Consider the following 20,852-nt stretch of genomic DNA (forward strand, 5'->3'; position numbering starts at 1 on the left):
GCTGAAAACTGATTGTTGACAATGTAATAGTATACTAATTTGATTTGCCTGTGAAACTGGATAAATGGATATTTACCTCTGCACGGTAGAAACAAATAAACACAATAATTAGCAAGACAAACGCCTGGACATTCTTACGACCGAAGCCAATGGTAACAGAAAGCAAAACAAACAGCGCGTCAGCCAGGGCATTACGGGGCTAAACCACTCCAGTAGCTGCTAGTATTAGACTGAGCGGTTACAGTAATAACAATAAGGTTATTTGTCATTCAACATCGGAATCTGATAGCCCCACCCCCCACGTAAGGTAAACAATATTACACAGTTTTGTTTTTATCATCATCCTATTTATTTTGATTTGGCGCTCAAGGCTAGTGACGTCATGTTAGCGCTGATTGACCTTCCGCAGTTTCGTTCCGTTCTGCTGTTTTAAGCGGGGCCAATGAAATATTACAGATTATTAGGCCTACATACAGAGATAGATATATATTTTCAAAAAAAGAATTCAGTAATAATATACAAGAAGTTACAATGTATTTGATGGGAAAACAACATAGGCTGCTACATATAGTAATATTAGGATAATCGTTTCATGAATTTTAGCCTATGTTTTGTGGTATTAGTTTGTTTATCTCAATTCAAAACATTAACTTACACCGGCAGTCCTTCAAAATATTTCACATGCAGTCCTGCACGGAGGCTAAATGGCTAAATCCAGTTCTTTGTTAAGAATGGTTCATTTCCTTGTTATTCTCCTCCTCAGGCATAACAAGGCTATTCATTTTTCAAAAGCTAACGTTAAAGAGTTCAAAAGGTAACTTACTTCATAACTGGAATTAGGCTACGCTTAACTTTCACCCAGTGCATTATCAGATGTATAGATATTTAAAAGTCAAACTGAACAAAATAGTAGGCGATAGTTTTTCAGATAATAAGTTACCATCAGTCACAGAAGTCAGTCAGAGGGCCTAAACATGACACAAAAGAGGGCCATCAATGCACAGAACAACGCCCAACTGTCATCTCTTTTTTTCTTCCAGCATACACATAAGGACCTCAAACTTGTAAAAGTCTGGGTAAGCATTCATCATCATTATCTCTTCCATTTGTGTGTCATTTCTATTGCTGCTAGAAAAAGCCAAGTAATTTTCTTCTAGAGCCATAAAGGACTCAGTGAGCTGTTTCTTATTGAGTGATTTTTTTAACCCTTTTATCTGTACCAAACACTGTAGACTGAATTAGAGTGATGCTCAGCTTATTTGGTAAAACCAAAATATTGTTTCAAAATCAGGGGCTGGAAATCCACTCACAAATTATGATCCAAAGGTGAAGGGGTTCGATCTGTGCTGTCAAGCTTCATAGACTCCACAAAACAGAGGTATCAGGTATGTTGTTGGGTTCACACTGCTCAGATTTTGCATATTAGTTTGAATATGACTAGTCTGCTGCCTCTTTTTCCTTAAATTATTAACTCACTATTTCCAGTGGTTCCTGGAAGATTGATTGCAACAGGGTTTTTAGACTAATGCACGTGCTACCATAACCTCAGTATTAAAAGTGAAGAGGAAAATTGTGTGTTTAGCTAAATTAATGACACATTCCGACCTGCTCTTAACAGCAGTAAGAGTACTTTGACCAAGGCTGTTTTTTTTTAAAGCATTTATTTTCTTGTTGAAATGGACAAGATGTACAAATGGAAGAACCTGGTTTTCTTCACTCTTTCCCTGACCCGATATTTAGGGAATAGGCTATATCTGTTCACATGCAAGGGAGCATGCAAAGTAATTATATCTAAAAAGTATTTCACATTACTACTTTCTTTGTCACAGTGACAGAAGGCAATGGGAAAAAAAGATAAAGAGAACGCAAAATGGATCAGGGCCTAACATCCTAAGGGCAGATCACAGCTTGTTTAAATGTTTTTTTTTGGCAGAGATCCAGATTTAAAAAACCATTGACTCCTAAAATAAAACATTTAGTATCCACATGACTTGATAAAGATGGTTGTACAGAAGTTCTTCAGTTCATTGCACAGTACCTTCTTACTTTACAATGGCATTTTTGGTTAAACCGATACCGTTATTATCTCCATGTAAACTACAAAAACGTGAATTTGTGAAAACGGTGACGTCATGTGCATGTGTATAATATGTTCAGTCTATAGGCACTTTACAAAGTGACATCGCCAACTACTGGCCTGGCAGTATAATACAGTGTTTTCAATCGATCGGTTTGACAATGTTGTTGTCTGTACACACAAAAAAGGGCAAAGGAAAAACTTTTAACATTTTTAGTACATCCTTGTTGTGTAAACGTACCTTTAGGGGCTAATAAGTTAGGAACTCCAAGGCACTCGAAATAAGTAGAAAAAAGTTAAAAAGCCTTTATTTCATTGATGGCTCAAAACATTAAAAATGGTGACAGATCCACCTACGCGTTGCAGCTTTACATGCCCCAGTCAGGGTGCCTTTAGGGGCTGTTTACACAACACCGTTTTCAAAAAAAAATAACGTAAAACTTTTTATGTATTTTGTCGTTCGTTTACACGACAACAACGTTTTGGCCTGAAAACAACGTTTTGAAAACGGGTTTCAGTGCAAGTTTTTGAAAACGGTCTCCGTGTAAACAACAAAAACGCGAATCTCTGAAGACGATGACGTCATGCACATGCATATCACGTGTTCAGTCTAATGTTTAATTGCCATCTAATGGCCTGGCAGCAGAATACAGGGTTTTTAGTCGTTTTGGCGGATCCGTGTGAATGGGGTTCGTTTTGACAATGGTGTCGTCTGTACGTGGAAAATTCAAAGGAGAAACTTCTGTTTTAAGCATATCATTGTCATGTAAACGTATCCTTAGTTTATATACATACACTGAAACACTAAGGACTAAATAAGATAATTAACTAGACACAGATGTAACACATGAGGGCAAATCAAAAACCATGGCAACAGATTAACTGGAACAAAGGAAACATATAATACTAACACAAGAAAATGAACTGGGAACAGTGCAAATCAAACAAGATCGCAACTCAAACTAATCTCAAACCCAACAGACATGACAATGTAAGAATATTTCTGCCTCTTTGGGGGTTTAAAGAGGAAAATGTTAGTGTTCCAGCATGTCTGCCAATAAAGCTTTCTATCAATTCAACTTTATGTTAAACAATAACCAATAATATATATTTTTAAACATTTGAAAGATTTTAGAATATCATTATTAATTTATTAAAGAACACCATTATAGGTGTAACTTATAGACTAATGTTAGCCTACATTACAAGACTACAACACTAATGTGAGACACAAGCCTAAATTATACATTGCAATAATAATTACCAGTGCATTTTGAATCGGACATACTTTAAAATAGCTTGCCGTTCATTGAGGGGGTCAACTGTGAACTCAGTAGCAGCTGTGGGCTGTTTCTCGTAGTAACTATTTGCACAAATGGTCTCTACAATCTACCTGGGCTTCAATGTTTTTGAGAAAAACAGCCCAGAGCTGCTACTGAGTTCGCAGTTGACTTCCTCACTGAACTGCGAGTGATGAATGAATCAGTGACAGGTTGAGTTTGATTTAAAGGTCTAACTCACGAGGGGGTTTGAGGCTGATTTGTGAATCTTTTTGACTGACTCAATGAGAAGAATCAGAGAATAAGAGTTCTTTCTTAAGAGATGAAACCTCGGACAAAACCTCATGTGGATGTGCAAAAAGCTAAATAAAGCTAAATAAAGATTAAACTTTAAATTGTTGTTGCACATTTTTATTTTCTAGTCCTTTTTTAGTCAGTCTGGAGCTCTGTTTGGGGTAGAAAAGATGCAGGATTTTTGTGTTTTGGTGTTGATGAGAGAATATCATCATTTTAGTTTTGTGACTAAGTAAAGCATGGCTGTTTACAAAAATACGACTGCAAATTTACTGTTATGCACCTGTTGAGAGTTATTTTTATTCTGACTTGAGCCTATCAGGGTGTCTAACTCTTCAAAAACAGCTTAACCTGTTAGAAGACATTTTGTGGTTTTGATTTAAACTAGAGATGCCCTTGCTCTTAGCCCATGCATTCCAGCACCACAAGAAGTTCTACCAGAAAGACTCGGGAGAGTAAATATAGTGACAATTATCCATTTATTAACAACCCAGCAAGCAATAAAGTTCTTTGGCGTAGGCCCCGTCCTTAGCTCGCAATCTGAGGGTCCGGACTCTGCATATCCTGCCTGAAGATCAAGGCAGGGGCGCAGCCGACCCCCTGTGAGGTATGGAAGGGACCATCCTGGTGGTGGTGGGGAGGATGGAGGGAAGGATTCCACTTGGAGGTGGAGGGGAGGATGGTGGTGAATTGGCGCGTCAGCATCTGCGAACTCAGACAAGAGTAAGTGACCAATCTTTTATACCACGAGTATTGGAATGTGATTGGATAGATAGATAAGGTAAAGTGACGTAACAATTAAGTCTTCCCGGCAGAACTTTATGCTAAGCATCCATTTCAGAAAGTAATACTTCTCCTCTTTGAAGTGTCCCCCATCAGTAACTTATTTCATGTCTAAGCAAATAACCTTCACCTTCTTGAAGCTCCAGGCTCTGATCATGTTGTAATAAAGTGGATTCATGGTCATCTGGACTTTTGGCTGACTCGCTGTGTTGACCCTAGTTTTTTGTCACTCAATTGAAAGAACATCTGCTGCTTTTATGAAAACCTTATTGGCTCAGGACCGCATTGTCACTGACGATTGGCGAATCATTTAAAACCTCCTGTATTTGAATTGTTACTGTGGTTTTGAGAGAAAAATTTTTAAAGAGATATTTTAGAGACTTGAGATATGGAGCAAGTTGAGCTTAAAGTTGTCTTAAAGGATTAGTTCACTTTTAAAATGAAAATTCTGTCATCATATACTCACCCTTAAGTTGTTTCAAACCTGTATGAATTTCTTTCCTCTGCTGAACACAAAGAAAGATATTTAGAAGAATGTCAGTCACCAGACAGTTTTTGGTTCCCATTGACTTCCATAGTATTTTTTTTTTTCCTTCTATGGAAGTCAATGGGAACCAAAAACTGTCTGGTGACTGACATTCTTCTAAATATCTTTCTTTGTGTTCAGCAGAGGAAAGAAATTCATACAGGTTTGAAACAACTTAAGGGTGAGTATATGATGACATAATTTTCATTTTAAAAGTGAACTAATCCTTTAATTGAAAGCATCAAAGAGTAACAAAACACCAAAGAAATCGCTTAAATCTTGAATTATCCATCACATTTCTTTAGTAAACAGGCAGAGGCCCTTCTGGGCTGGGTAACCACACACACTGAACTAGGAACAGGCCTTTAGAAGCTGCGTTGAGAAACATCTGTCAGTGCGGTGCAGTTCTCTCTCACTCAGTATTTGTGGGTGGTTTGTTGTGCTATTTTGGATTGGGTGCTGCAGCTGAGGGCCAGTCTGGCAGAGAGGAGTATGGGGGAAAGCCACAGTGGCGTCTGTCTCCTGGGGCCCTCAGCTGAAGCACCCGCTGAGGACCCAACCATTACTTTCTGATGACTGTGATGCTCTAAAAATTACTTAGGGGTCACATCCGGACAGATTTAATGAACTTGTAACAGCATAGATGTGATTATTTGTGACAATCTTACACACAAAGTAGACTATTTATTCACCCTGTTTTTTATTATTATATTAATTATGGTTAAAGTGCCCCTCCCGTTTTTCAGTGACCTTGGTTCCGGAAATATTTTTACCCATAAGTCTTTGTTACAGATTTAAAAGACAAACCAAACCAATCGGCTACAAAGTGAATCACAAGCATTTAAACTTGGACCAAAAGGCAAAAGTACAAGACTGTAGAACAACAATCCCAATGCAGCAGTGTGAATGACATAATCAAAAAATAAATAAACTTTTTATAGATTTTAATATATTTTTAAATATATATGATATTATATAAACAATATTGTAGCAAAGTTAGATGTTATGGGAAGGAGGCGGGAACCGGCAAACATTCAGCAACTTTAATAAATAAATAAATAAACAAATACAAAATGGAAGTAAAGGAAGCAGTCCCTCACGGACGAGTGCTGCCACATATAATAAAACAAAACATCAAATAAAATAGTCCAGGCCTGGTCCTCTCTCATCCTTCACGATCATCGCTCCTCCTTTTATGCTTCCGCTCCTCCGTGAGAGATACGAGACTGGTGCGTCACGTAGGCATCGCTCATTATCAATCACGCCACCGGCCTCGCGGCGTTCTGTCACAGCCGTCGGCCTCGTCTTGCTCGTTTATTGCTTAAGTTTATATTTATATTAGAGCCGGGACTTTAACGCGTTAATTAAGATTAATTAATTACACAAAAAATAACGCGTTAAACATTTTTAACGCATTTTAATCGCACTTATTTTTGCACCGCGGAACGTTTCTCACTGGATGAGTTTAGGCGGACTGATTATACTGGAGCACCAACTAGCGTTCATAACTTCCATAGACAGTTCTAACTAAACGATAACTTCAGACAACAACAAACCACAGTGAACATGAACAAAGAAGCTGACGAGACCGCTTTGGTCGGCCCCGTGGATGGGACATTTTGTTATAAAAAACGAACGGATGGAAGCGTCGATAAGAGCATGGTTGTGTGCAAGCTATGCAACAAGGAATTTGGAACGGCTATTGCTACACTTAATGGCAAAAATAGCACTGGTCTGCTGGACTTGGTTGAACAAAAATAAACAATATTTTGTTGCTTAAGCTTATGTATTCAGTCATTATTCAATGGTATACTAAAAATCCATGTAAAAAAAATTACTTCTCACTGTTCTCCGGTCAAATATTTATATGCAATTAAAATGCGATTAATTTCGATTAATTAATTACAAAGCCTCTAATTAATTAGATTAATTTTTTTAATCGAGTCCCGGCCCTAATTTATATATAGTATACAGTATCTCACAAAAGTGAGTACACCCCTCACACTTCAGCAAACATTTTAGTATATATTCTCAAGGGACAATACTATAGAAATGAAACTTGGATAGATTTTAGAGTAGTCAATGCGCTGCTTGTATATCAGTGTATATTTACTGTCCTCTGAAAATAACTCAACATACAGCCATTATTGTCAAAATAGCTGGCAACAAAAGTGAGTTCACCCTAAGTGAACATGTCAAAACTGTGTCCAAAGTGTCAATATTTTGTGTGAGCAGAGCACCATTGTTATCTGCCACTGCCTCCTAGGCATGGACTTCACCAGAGCTGCACAGGTTGTTGCTGGGATCCTCTTCCACTCCTCCATAATGTCATCACGGAGCTTCTGGCTGTTAGACACATGGCGCCTCTCCACCTTCTGCTTGAGGATGCCCCATCGGTGCTCAATAGGGTTCAGTTCTGGAGACATACTTGGCCACTCCATCACCTTCACCTTCAGCTTCCTCAGCAACCCAGTTGTCATTTTGGCGGTGTGTTTAGGGGTCGTTATCATGCCGTTCGGACCAGTTTATGAAGGATGGACTTAATTTTCTGCTTCAGAATGTCACAGTACATGTTGGAATCCATGTTTTCCTCAATGAAGCTCAGCTCCCCATCACCTGCAGCACTCATGCAGTCCATGAAGCTACCACCGCCATGCTCAACTGTAGGCAAGACACAATTTTCTTGGTAATCCTTACCAGGGCGCCACCATACATGCTGGACACCATCTGTGCCAAACAAGAGTTTATCTTAGTCTCATCAGACCACAGGACATGGTTCCAGTAATTCATGCACTTGGACAGGTTGCTTTCAGCAAACTGTTTGCGAACTTTCTTGTGAGCCAGCTTTAGAAGAGGCTTCTTTCTGGGAATTTGCTTGTTTTGATTCTCTGATTGGTGGAGATTTCTTTGCAGAATCATGGGTAGTTTTTCAGCAAGAACTTTAAGAGCACAATTATTTTAAAATGATACCTTCAACAAAAGCATACGTTGAAATACCATTTCAAAAGGTTATATACCATTGATTAACAACCTCGTAGCTCACAGTATGTCTGTCTTTAAAGGTTTATATGTTATTGTTAAAAATCAGTTCCCTTCCCTTATGGGATTTTTTTTAACTTCTGGAACCCGACTGTTGCACTCTATTGTAACTGTTTGATATTCATAACAGAATTATCTTGTTTGGTTCAATTCTGTTTTGTGGTTAAAAAATAATCCATCCACCAATGTGGAAAGCCCAAGTGTGTACCCAGTTGAACTGTTTTTGCCACAGCTGGCAAGCTTGCTAAAGCAAAACATAGAGACAGGCCAAGAAACATGGGATTGAATTTCATTGGTATAATGTAAATGCACAAATACTGCTCGTTAAAATCCAAATGTTGGAGAGGTGGTTCACCGGCAGGGTCCGAAATTTACTTTTTGGCTCACCTGCCATGGGGACTGGTAGTAGATGAAAAAAAATCCACCAGCCAAGCATATTTTTTACCGGCCAAAATAATAAACAGCCTTTTTGTGTCACATATACATTAATTTCAGTACATTTAATTGAGATAATAATGTATTTTGTTGAATACAAAATTTGAAATGTATAATAAAAAAAAATCTGAAGACAGTATCTGAAGACAAACATTAACCTAATTTTACGGAGCCATAGGGAAGCATGGAGCTCTCAATGTCACAATTATTTTGAGGTAAACCAAAAGCTTAACAAAATCTGAGAAATAACCAATACTGGCCCACGTCTGCTGATAGTCTTTAAAAAACTACCTACAAAAACACTAGTCTAGCTACAGGAGGAAAAACATTAAGGCGGGCGTACACGGTGCGATTTTAGCTGTTTTTACGAGCTCGCAGATGATTTTTTTTTTTCACTCGGGAGAAATCGAGTGGAAATCGATGATGCTCGCATGGTCGCGGCTCGCAGTGTGTGAGAGGAATTACTCACACAGTAAGTAGTGGTTTTGATAATAGTGTACTCTGATGACCACCATTAGCATTTGTTAGGGGGTTCTGAGATAAAATTATGGTCATCATTTGCTAATTAACTAGTTACATGTGAAACTCTGGTTTTAACTGGTTTAATGAAGCAGATCAAGGTGACAGAGGAAGTGTCAATGTAGAGACCAAATCGTCACTCATATATTTTCTGTCATATATACTGGATCAGTGTGTCCTGATCGGTCAACCACTTTCAGTGTATTACAGAAATGTCACACTTTTTCAACTCATCCTGGCCTTGCCAACTTTTTTTTGTGTATGCCTTGGTCAGGAATGAATCAAATGAGGAATATCGTGACGTGTACGTTCCAGGAAGAAAACTCAAGACTACAAAGTTTTCAGAAACAATCACCAGAAACAAGTTTAGAAACAATATAAAGAAACTCCCTTTGGAGTGGACTTTGTGTTTTGTATCTTTGCAGACCTTTTTCATGCTCAAACTGCAACTACAGAAAGCTGAAAATGTAAAAAAGCATGATAGAACTATATATATATATATATATATATATAAAAAACACAATTTCAGTTGCATATCAACATTTCAATCAATTGACAGATCTAATAATGTTACAAATTTTAGGCTGTCTTCGCAAATGGGTGACTGGTTTAAACCAAACTCTCACATTAAGTTCTATGACATTTCAAATGATTCCAGTAAAGTCATTTTAAAGTCTAACCAGCTCTTGCTTCCTGCTCAAGTCCTTACTTGGCATGTCAACAGTGTTCTTTGTCTTTATTTGTAGCCCAGTCTATGACAAATTTCAGTCAGTAATCTGTCTGAAACCCTTAATTTCCACCTTGACATTAGAAAGCCCCAATAATATTAATTCACTTGATCCAAAGGCTTCAGTCACAGCCAGGTTAGTGCTTGTTTCTCCAAGAGTCCACGTGAACTGGTTTGCTTGTTTTAGTGAGCGCAGTCTCTCTCAGTTCTTGGAGCATTGTGTTACATTGGGACACTCGCCCTCGCTCATAAAAGCATGCAGTCATTTAGTTTGAAGCATTCTACAGATCACTTCCAAAAGCCTTAAATATCATTATGAGGCAGACCTGGCTCTGCAACTACCGTATCTTTATTACCATTGCTTTAATGGCTTCTGTGGGAGTGAAGTCATCTTCCTACATCCACCTCTGTACCATGAATGGTCTGATGTGTGGCCATGTGAATGTTCTGCAAAGGTCCTCATATGTCCTCTGATCTAATTTCCTCTGTTAAAGGCAATAGCTAATCAATGAGATGCGGTAAACCTGCAAAAATAATCAAGAATGGCATGTTATGCAGAATTGAGTCTGACCCAAATTTTGACACACACGTGCACAAACACAACACATTTTTCTGAACTGAATTAGACTAGTCCGTTATAAACTTTTTAAGTTGAGATAAAGGTTGGTAAAATCCCATTTCGTTGAATGGCTTGTTTTTGTCTGCTATCTGATTTACTTTTTATGTTATGCTGGATGTGACATTCCTGTTTATGATGACACTAAATCAGTTTTTAGTACCAAAAGTCTTTTAGATAAATCATTGTTGTGTCTCATTAATGTCTTTTTGAATCATTATAATATTTTATCTGTTGTCAGGGATTATATTTCTGAAGGGAAGAAATTATGAATCTCATATGCTGTGAGTGTGTTATTAAAACAACAATGTTTCTGATAAAATGCTAGTGTGGGTATTTTTTATTTTTTTGACAGGCCTGCCATAAACATGGTGGCATATTATTCATTATATTATTATTGGCTTTATTCAAATTGCTCCTGAAAAAAAATCCATATCCATCAAGTTAATCAGTAGTGCCTGCACTATAATTTTACTTTGTGTTATTTGGACAGTCGTAAGCAGTGTTTGCTCCCAGTTCTTATGCTCGTCAGTTCTGAACCGAGGCAGAGGAGCACAAACCACAGGATTGGCCGAACACTTGTCAAGCTGTCAGGCATGGGCAGTGCAGTCTGGCTCGCTCTGAGTTCCTGCATTCTTAAACTTGCTAGGTTCTTAATACATGGCAGGCGCTCTTCTGCCACGTGGCAAGCGGCATAAAGAGCAGCTTTCTTTTACTTTGAGGTGTATAGTGTTGAGATTCAGCTCATGCCGAATCTATTTCTCCTGTGCCAACTCCAGCCTGAGGTGAACCTCAGTGCACAAGTTCTCCTTGCAGCAAACCAGGTAAGACCACCCTTGATAATTACACTGTCTGGGCCAAATCACTTTTTTTCGGCTTATGTTGCATTTAGAACTATATTTTGACTGAACATTTGAGGGTTAAAGGGATAGTTCACCCAAAAAATTAAAATGGCGTCATCATTTACTCACCCTCATGATGTTTTAAACCTGAATTTATGTCCTCTGTGCGACAAGGTCACAGTAGGATTTATTGTCTCCCTTAGGATAAATTTGTTTTAGATTAGGGAACTTCTGCAACATAAACACATAACACATGTAACATACAACAATTTAAAATCCTAAAACCCTACATCATAAAAACAGTACATATCATAATATACAGTGAGATCATTTTTTGAAGAATATCCTTGCTAATCATTTCCAAACAAGTTTGTCAAACACACAGACAGAAATTGCACAGAAAAGTGGTCCAACTGATTTTGAACATCTTCTGAAGACATACAATCATTTTTTTGTTGTTGTAAGGAACTGATTAAAATTGAAATCATTGTCCCCTTAACTTACGGTGTGTGTGTGTGGATTTACTCAACTGTTGAAGTCACGATCTCTATCTTCACTCGCAAAACCTAAGAACACACATACAGGTACATAACTAATGTGAATGATGTATGATTCATTCTAAAGTGAAGATCATGGTAACCCACTAGTGATGACTCCAGTATTACCAAATCCTTCAGAAGGAATTACTAATTACTCCCTAGTCCCTAGTAATAACTAAAATTATTGTAAGCTTTTGAGGTTTTTTAAAAAAGGTTTTGGGTGGTAACAAAACAAAACAAGTATTACTACATCCTTCTAAACAAATTACTAATTATTTGGATCAGTATTCTAAAGTGAAGATCATGTAATGGTTCAAGTGGTACCAAATCTGCCAGAAGGAATTATTTATTCCAAATCCTTACAAACGCCTCAAAAGCTATGATTTCAGTCATTACTACTGGAGAGTTATCATACTTTTCACGTTAGAATACGGTTCTAAATAATTAAGTGTTACCAAATCCTTCAGAAGGCATTACTAATAGGATACCATGATCTTTACTTTGGAATTAATTATATATTATGCATTATTCACATTAATTATGAACCTCTATAGTATCTCTTAGTAGTCCTCTGGAAGGTATGAACAAATAAAGTAGTTTTTGATTAGCTAATTGTGAACCACCTCATTTAACTGAGAGCTATTACTTACTAATTCGTAAATCAGAGTTTCTTCTTGGTTAATAGTAGTTCCCAGAATGTTTATATTGTGTTACTCATTTGTTCCTGTGCAGTTATACATTAATGACAGAAGAGTATTGTAAAGTGTTACCAAATCTTCATACCGTCCTAGCTCTCCTTGCTGCTGATTAGAGAAGTGTTGGAGAGCCGCGTTTTCAGTGAATAATGGCTTAAATCTTTGTCTGGTCCAATCATGTTGCTTCGGAAGTCTTGAAATATGACACACAAGTTGTATGAATTGTTTTTATGATACTTTTGTTTTGCTTTTTGTCATTTTGGATGACAGCCCAGTCCTCGTTCTCATTGATGGAAAAGTTCAAAATCCCGAAAGCCATACATGTTTGGAATGATGTAAATGAGAAATTTTCATTTTTGAGTGTATTATTTCTTTCTGGTGTCTGTTTTTATGGAAATGAACCCTCAGCCGCCCGTGGACACAGATGACAAATTATATGCCTACTCGGTAGAACTTTAAATATCAAATGCTTCGAGACATCAATGGTAATGTGATGACTATAATTTACAGACATGGTTAAGCCATGTTCAGTTTTATAGTAACCTACGTTAAGTGGCTTGTGGTCTTAATTCAGATTAAACATATCTATTTGCCTGTCAGAGATATATTCTCATTTCTTTTTTTTGTACAGACTATTAAACATGTTAGGCTCTTAGACAAGGTACGTGGTGAGTCTTTTAGTATAGAAACGTAACTGCTTATGCATTCATGCCATTGTCTGCCATTCAGGGTTCACACACCCTTCCACAGTCACTCCTGACCAGACACAGGCATCAGATTGTAAGAAGAGAGAACAGACCAGGTGCAAACAAAATGTGAAATACTTTCAAGGGGTGGATCTGCAGGTCATGGAGGAGAAGGTTTACCATGCTGCTTTACATTTTTATAGGCCCTGAGATTTACTGTTTCCCTCTAAGGGACTGAGATTTCCCCCCAGCATGAGATTCCTCTCTGAAAGATTGAGCTGACACATAAACAGACGGCTAAAGATGATCTGGGTAGTTTATAACCAGTCACAATTTATGCATTTAATCCTTCACTTATGCTGCTGCTGTGCATTGATATCTAATGACCTTGATGCTTATCTGAGAAGTTTTCCCCCAAAGTAAAAAGCACTTTTTTGTTGTTGAGTGAGTATACAGTGTTTGTTTAATTTCTATGACAATTTTTTTTTAAACTTATTATATTGATGAAAGTACTCAAGCAAGTTCAAACCATATTCATTTAATTATTTAATGTGAACACCTTTGGATTCACACAGTTTTTTTAAGCAGTCTTCCTGAGCAGGAAGTCAGTACTTGTTGTTCTTTTTAGGAAAACTGCACACAGCGTTCTCACTCTTTTTTTTACATCTGCCAGTGCAAGCTATTTGTGAAAGTCATCCCGTCTGTAGAAACGTTCCTGATGGAGCCCAGACCAGAGGAAATGCCAGGCGTTCCCAGATAAGCTAGCTTTCCTCCATTCTGGAATAAAGCACATCGCAGACCTGCCACATTCTCCCAGGGATCAAATAAAACCCACCCAGAGAAGCCTACAGTGTCCTCTCTGCCACCATTCAGAAATATTTACACTCTGAAATAATATTTGAGCCACTTTCTGGCAAAATCCTCATAACGTGCCTTCTGAATTACTGTAAGAAGCCTTTTGACACTTTGATAGTATACTTGGGATTTGAGGATTGTAATAAATGTGCACAAAGACAAAAATGTGCAGTGAATTTACTGTTGAATCAACCTGCAACAAATTAGCTTGTCTAAGTTTTAATTTTAATTGAATTTTTAGAGATATTTACACTTATTTAAAAGTTAGGACAGCAAGGAAACTTGCAAAAGTCTGGGCGAGACCCTTCATTTACTGCAGGCAGCACAACCATTTGCCAAACTGATGCAAAGTGGCACTGGTCCAAGCAATTGTGTTCAATAAGAGTGAGATGGAGGTATGGCTACAGTAAATGTGCTTTCAGCGTATTACATGCTGTCCTGAAGACATTAGTTGTGAGATTTAAGTTCCTAATATTTACCTTGCCGTATATGTACGTTACGGTAATTTCTCCACAGGGAGTTACCAAGCAGAGTTATACATTTGTGTTATTATATGACTGTGTTGGTTAATGTACTGGAGTATGTTCTTTTCTCTCTGCTGTATATTATTTGCCCTGTATCCAAATAAACAGAACGTGATTTGTGTTAGCTATGGTTTTTAATAAAACATTGAGCCTCATTTTATAATGAAATGTCAGACTGGCATGAGCCTGTAATATAGATGCAGATTATTTATTTGCATGAGGATTTAAACTTTTCCTTACTAGTCTTTACAGTCTGTCTATATAAATACCATCTAGATAGAGACTAACTTTTATTCTAAACCATTATTCTGTTTTTGCCTTGACAGACGATCATCCGGAGCCTGAAACAATTATCTGGTTGGCAGAGTGAGAAACCTGGATGGTATAAATCAGCAGGGAGGCAACAGGCTCCAGGAAGGTGAAACCAAAGAAACCACATCAAAAATGTCTTCTGTGCCACCTATATTTTCACGGCATGCTATCAAAATCTCATATTTGTAAGTTCACCAAGTACAAGAAAATGTACACAATAGAGTTGGTTTAGTGCGATTGCACAAGAAGAAATGATCACAATTCTATTTTCTGGTGTTAGAGAGAAATGTTTTTGGTTTTTGCAGGAGTTCACTGAGCGTTTACAGTCTTGTGTGTTGGAAATAGCTTAACTACAATATGCCAAACTACACACCCTCTTTTAGTGTGGTTACTACCAGAGAGCACAACTGAAACTGTCCATTCAGCAAGGTTGTGCGGCGGGTCAGCGAGAAGCATGACGGAAGCTTCACTAAATAAAGGGGAAATTTGTGGCCAATGTGAGATCCTCTCGCTTAAATCAGCTATTTATATGGAATCGTAAGGGCTATAATCGTGGTCACCTAAATATGACCCTCAGATTAAGGAATGGAACGGTTTAGCCTTGCTTCATGGCAAAGAGAAAAAAAATAGCATGCTGAAGAACAAGATGAAATAATGTTTGGCTGTAATCAACCTGTGCTTGACTCGAATATTTTGCTCCAAACATTTCTTTTCTATAGTTACAACCGTGGTGCTAATCACTGGTTGAGAAACCCAACCATTTGAATTTAGAATATGTTATTATTTCCGCAAAAAAACTAAAAACAAAACAGTGAAAAACTGTAATGCCTCAAACATATGGGATGTTTTGGATGAACATGCTTTTTTGAAACTTGCACAGCAACCAGATCTACAGTAAATAAGCATATTGTGTTTCTTTAGATTATAAATAAAACATTTTTGAAAAGACAAACTAAATAGATTTTTGTAAATTATAAATACATTTATATATTTAAAAAAAAAAGTGAATATAAAATATTTATGCCAGACTAATAAAAGATAAAAAGCTATAGAAAATATTGTTTATATTTGTTTCAATTGAATTCTCGAATAGCACCCGAATTTCCTCTACATTTCCTCTTGGAAGCATTTCATGGCCTTTGTGGCCTAAAAAGCCCATAATTGGATGATCCACAGGTTCATTAGTCTCATTCATCAGCCGTCAGATCCGTTATTTTTGTATTCACCCAATATTCGGCTGACCAGGGTCCCCTGGGAAGAGCTGAGCCCCGCCTCACTCCAGGCTACTCTCTATGACATTGAGTTTGGGCACAATTGATGTGGCTCCCAAAAGGCTTGGTTGCCAAGATTCAAAATGAGGAATGTTTTTGGAAGAATGAACATATAGAGGCTGATTTTCAATTGTGATTTTCCATTGCATGCCATGGTGGATGGTATAGAAAGCGTAAGTGTTTTGTAGGCCTTTTAAGAGCAAAACAAAGAAGCATCTCTTCTAGTCATGTAACGCATTGGCTATTTCTTCAAATGTCTATCTAGTTCATTGGCTTAGTCTTCATGCAACAGAGACAAAATATGTTTGCGTATTCTAGCGCTCATTATCTTATATTGCTTTTTTTGTGTTATTTATTGTGGAAGTCTGATAGAACATGCTCTTGGTTTCCAGTAGATTTTCAGGTTTATGAAATTGCTAAAAATGTAAGTCGTCTGTGCAGTCTGTTCATTATTAACAATCAGATTTTACAGTTGCCAGCTTGACTTGATCTTTGCAATAATCCCCAAGCTCCAACAGGAAGTGTTTCTAAATCTGTATACGGAGATATGAGTAGCGCCCCCCCCAATCACCTCAACTTTATACCCCGTGAAGCAGTTTATTAGCCACTTTGTCAGGCCCACAGTGTGACGCGAGTCTATGGCCTGGGTTTAATATCTTGTTATAAATTATTGCAATAATTAACTTTTAATTTATTTTAATTCCTAAATCTTAGATGCATTTATTATATTATTTATTGTGTTTTGAATAGCAAAATTTGACTGGCTTTATTGTTAAAGTGGTTTGGTGGTGTTGGAATAACCACACTGTCATTACACCAGTCGTCCAGGGCATTGAGGGCTTCCCTCGAAAGGCTTGCACATGCATTTGAGTATAAATAAGTGTGAACGCTAGAGGAAAAAATACACTGACAGAGTCTGTGTTTAGCCGAACCTGATCTTTCCAGCATTCTGCCTGTTTTTGTCGTTTCCTTTCCCCTTTAATTGAGAACCTCCTTGATGTTTTGCTGCTAATTTCATCGGCTGCTGTTGGGAACCAATAATAATAATTCCATTCCAAATGAGTTCTCAGACTGTGCATTAGTTGCAAGTTGTATTTTAGTGAACATGTCTTATATGTCGGTGCTGGACTTGTGTGCTCTCTATTGTTGCTGTCACCGGCTGCTTTGTTGCTAAGAGCGCTTTTAACAAATCATTTAATCCTATAATTTAAAAACAAGTGAATCATAAGCATACTTGGACAAAACATATTTAACTCTTTCAGGGTGTTGAAGGAAAAGAGTTACTGTTGTTATGTGCAGCATTTCGAATCAAGAATTTCAATGCTGATATGAATAGACTGTCACCGTAATGTACAATGTCTTTATTAAAAGTTTAGTCTTCTGACATACAGTTGTAGCTTTATATATACTTTTAAATAAAATAGGATAATTTATTGACATTTTTGTGAAACTGGTATGCTAATTACACTTTTAAAAGTGACTAGATTCACAAATATACTTGGATTTATTGGAATATTAGTACCAAAGCGATTTATAGTTATGAGTTTGCTCTACCTTGATGATAAGTTTTACTCCAATTGTGACAAATTATTCAGCTGACCAATTTCTGTTCACCTTCCAGCAGTGCATTTTTCCTAAGCCTAACCACACTCTAAACCTAACCATGATTTTAATTTGGAATTTGGGATCTGTGAAGAACCTCAGAAGAGGCCGCAGGATTTTCCGATGACTGTAATCTGAATAAACTCATGTTATGAACATGCTTCACAGCGTGTAAACAGCAACATGAAGAAAATAGGTCTAGAATGAAATAGATCTATTGGGATATAGTACATTCAAAATGAAAATTGTTATCATCTGTTCATCCGCAAGGTGGTCTTTCCAATGAAACTGAACAGGAAATGGGGGGAGGGGTTGGGGTGGTCATACGGTTACACGTGGTTTGGCACACAAGGATGATCAGCTGTTCTTCCTGGACAAACATCGTCCATCGTGGCCGTGGGCATCGTTCTTCTGGTGTTTTTCAGAGTCAGTAGAAAGGTCTCTTTAGTGTCCTAAGGCCTCATCCACACTACTGCGTTTTAGTTTAGAAACGGAGAATTAAAACGAATACGATCTTCGTCCACACCAGCGTTTTAGCTGCGTATTAGAATTGATCTCCGTCCATATTAAAACGGCTGAAAACGCAGATCACGTGACCATTCACCAACACTTTTTGTATGTTTTCTTCCCAGGGATGGGTCATGTGATGGGTCGCTGACGAATTAGGGAAGGATACGCCATGACTGATGACATCCAATCATAGAGCCGAGCGTGAGCCTCTGCGTCAGCGTTTCTAAAGTCCTCCGATTCGACCGTCTTCACTAAAACGCCCTCCGGAGATTCAAAACGCGAAACGGGGTCGGCAGCGTTTCTAAACTTCTCCCTTTTAGGTCTTCGTTTTTGCCGTTGTAGTCTGGACGGGAGGTGCAAACTTAGCAAAAGGTCTCCGAGTTATTGTAATTGTGACCTTAATTGTCTACCGCCTGTAAACTGGTAGTGTTTTAAGGACTGTTCCATATAATTGTTTATGGTTCATTGAACAAGCATGAATAACATTGTTTAAACTCTTTCCAATAAAGATTTGTAAAGCTATCTTTAAAATACAGTATCCTGAAAAAGGGACATTTATTTACATTAACAGTTTATGTGTTTGTAATGAGATTATTTTGGCCAAACAGATGTTGTGTTAGACAATCTGAAATTTTGTTGACAGCCTTAGTGAAAAATAAATATACAAAAAATATACTGTTGATATGAAACAGAGATCATATTGTCCTTACTAATAGTAATATTAAACAAATTTTAAGGCTTAATATTTAGAAATGTGCAATAAATAAGTACTCCAAATAAAGTTTAACTATAATTATATCAGTAATTCTCAAGCAATATGTCAGTAAATCTGTTAATGGATTTGTAGTATGTAGTTTGAAATAAATGTATTTTAAATACATTTTGCTATAGGTTTTGTACACTAGGGAGTATAAACATGCAACTAATGATAAAATCAAAAACTGTTTTGTCTGACTACTGTTTGTCTGACTAAAGCTGTATGTCCTACAAAGAGTGTTCAGCGAACAGCTTTAAACCTTCCAACAGGAGCAGAAGAGAAAAAAAAATCACTTTGTGTTGTGGTTGGCAAGACAAAAAAAAAAAAACTCTTTAATTTTAAGATGCATGTGCAGATAATTCTACAAAAGCTGCGCTACTAAAGTGGAACGCTTGAAATATTCTAAACAGTGTAATTAGAAGGCTTTTATGTCATTTATAACACCAGACTTAAAAATAGAAAGCATGCAATTGTGTATTTGTGCTGTCTGGCTCACGGATCAAGTAGACTCAAGTAAATTGCTGTTGTTTCTGTTAGCATGCAGCTGTGGTGCCAGTGATTCTTTATTGACCTATTACGGGGGCTGTGATTTTGCCAAGGATGTGTACCTGGATCAACATCCTTTGGTGGTCGTTCAACAACTGTCAAGCTTAGTCCAAAAGTCAACCTAACCATTATACATACAGGTCATTCAAGGGGCCCTATCTTGCACCCAGCGCAATTGACTTTGTACACTGACGCATGTATCATTCCTATTTTGCACCCGCGCACAGCAGACTTATCCCTCCACAGACGCACGTCGGTAAATTAGGGAATGAACTTGCGCTCGGGGGGCGGTTCAGCGAAAAGAGGAGGCGTGTTCCGGCGCAAATGTTCCCTGGCGCTATTTTGCAGTTTTAGAAAACAATTCCGCCACTGACCAGAAAAAAACGAGTATAAAGACAGTGGCGCGTTGCGCGTTAGTCATATGCTATTTTAAGGGCGCGTGCTTGGCCATAATGTAGCGTGAACAGGGCGCATACACTTTGATTCTCTAATATAAACAGACGCAGCATTTTCATTTTTGCAAATCATACATTATTACAAGGAAAAATATTAACACGCGAGGGAAATCATTGTTGTGCCCGTGAAGATGTGAAAAAAATAGGCATAAATCTAGATTACACATTTACCCAAATTATTATACGCCTGTTTAACCGAAGCTAATTTGGGTGGGTTTCTCCCATCATCCCCAATGTCACTTCTCTGTGTTTTACGGCCCTGATGAGAACGTCGGCCTCCTCGGCTGTGAACCGCTCCTGGCGTGCGCCAGCAAACCCGCCGTTATAATAGCGATCCGCCATGGAACAAGCGCGCCGGCTCTTAAAGGGAATGTGAGAGGACGCTCTGATTAGTTTATTTCACATTACGCCCAAACCACACCTATGAATAATGAAGCTACTTCAGACCAACACATTTTAGATTTGCGTCCGGCGCAAGAGTAATATATCCCGCCGGTATAATAGCAACAGCGCCCAAGACCCGCCCACAAAGTTACTTGCATTTCGCGTTTGATACTTGAATATTTCAGATCGTTACAATAGGGCCCAAGGTGTTTAGGTTGTATCTGGCTATATAGCTTTAGGATTCACCTCTCTCGATTGCAGTTTCAGCAATACTTAATCACAGAGTTATAACTACAAATCACTTGGGCCCCAAAATGAAGTGAATCTGAAGGTGAATTTATAGAATAAAAGTAACAGGTATTTTTTGTTGCAAGTTTTTCCAGTAAGCTGTTTCACTAAATGTATTATTCTCAGGTATTTTCCTGATAGCCTCAAGGTGGTTCAAAGGCCTGTGCTATAAATTTGTCTGGTGGGTATCCTGGACTCGGTCATTGCTGGCCAGCTCTACAGTTTTCTCTACAGTTTTCCCAACACGCTCTTTAAATAAATTTCTACCACTGGTTTGGGCTCATAGTGTT

General features: G+C 37.8%; 1 long non-coding RNA gene across 2 annotated transcripts; it reads left to right on the plus strand.

Annotated features, from left to right (window-relative positions):
• The first annotated feature begins 243 nt into the window (after nt 1-243).
• Nucleotides 244-14,895, plus strand: LOC306983375. Of its 2 annotated transcripts, none has more exons than XR_013794344.1 (4): nt 244-307; nt 1,041-1,076; nt 1,292-1,385; nt 14,764-14,895. It is a non-coding gene; the product is annotated as an uncharacterized lncRNA (long non-coding RNA). The 2 variants fall into 2 exon arrangements; XR_013794345.1 differs by lacking the exon at nt 244-307 and adding an exon at nt 437-570.
• Nucleotides 14,896-20,852: the final 5,957 nt, after the last annotated feature.

Source organism: Phoxinus phoxinus (genome assembly GCF_949152265.1).
Source record: "Phoxinus phoxinus genome assembly, chromosome: 16".
In the NCBI taxonomy this organism is placed as follows: domain Eukaryota; kingdom Metazoa; phylum Chordata; class Actinopteri; order Cypriniformes; family Leuciscidae; genus Phoxinus; species Phoxinus phoxinus.